A 788-nucleotide genomic window follows, 5' to 3' on the forward strand; every position below is an offset into this window, starting at 1 on the left:
TTGCTGCAAATAATTTTGAATTGAAACCTAACACAATTCAAATGATACAACAGTTTGTTCAGTTTGATGGTTTGCAGGACGAGGATCCTAACGCTCACTTGGCAACTTTCCTAGAATTTTGTGATGCCTTCAAAATTAATGGCGTTTCTGATGACGCCATTTGCTTTCACTTGTTTCCCTTTTTGTTAAGAAATAAGGCTAAACAATGGTTGAACTCATTACCACGAGAGTCAATCACTACGTGGGAACAAATGACTGAAAATTTTTTATTAAAATATTTTCCACCGGCTAAAACAGCCAAATTACGTAATGATATCTCTTCTTTTGTGCAGATGGATTTAGAAACACTCTACGATGCATGGGAGAGATACAATGACCTTTTGAGAAGGTGCCCTCACCATGGGTTACCACTTTGGCTACAGTTTCAAACATTCCATAATGGCCTGAATCCTTCGACTCGGCATATGATTGATGCAGCCACTGGAGGAACTATCAATAATAAGACACCTGAGGCAGCTTATGAATTTATTGAGGAGATGTCACTGAATAACTGTCAGTGCCAAGTTTTGAGAACAAAGCCGATGAAAGCTGCTGGTGTTTTCAACCTCGACGCGGTTACTATACTATCTAACCAAGTAGAACTCTTAAATAAAAATATTGACGGTTTGTGTGGTTCTACTCAGGTACATCCAGTGATGAGGTGCGATTCGAATGGAGGAAGAGCATGCACAAAATATCAACCCTTCAACGCTAGCATCGAGGAGGAACAAGTCCAATATATGGGTAAC

The 788-nt window shown here is 39.6% G+C and overlaps 1 non-coding gene across 1 annotated transcript; it reads right to left on the reverse strand.

Moving 5' to 3' along the window:
- Positions 1-299: 299 nt before the first annotated feature.
- Positions 300-406, reverse strand: LOC121205918 (small nucleolar RNA R71). Its single transcript, XR_005900991.1, has one exon. It is a non-coding gene; the product is annotated as a small nucleolar RNA R71 (small nucleolar RNA).
- Between the last annotated feature and the right edge of the window lie 382 nt (positions 407-788).

Source organism: Gossypium hirsutum, chromosome A08 (assembly GCF_007990345.1).
Source record: "Gossypium hirsutum isolate 1008001.06 chromosome A08, Gossypium_hirsutum_v2.1, whole genome shotgun sequence".
NCBI classification, from domain to species: Eukaryota; Viridiplantae; Streptophyta; class Magnoliopsida; order Malvales; family Malvaceae; genus Gossypium; species Gossypium hirsutum.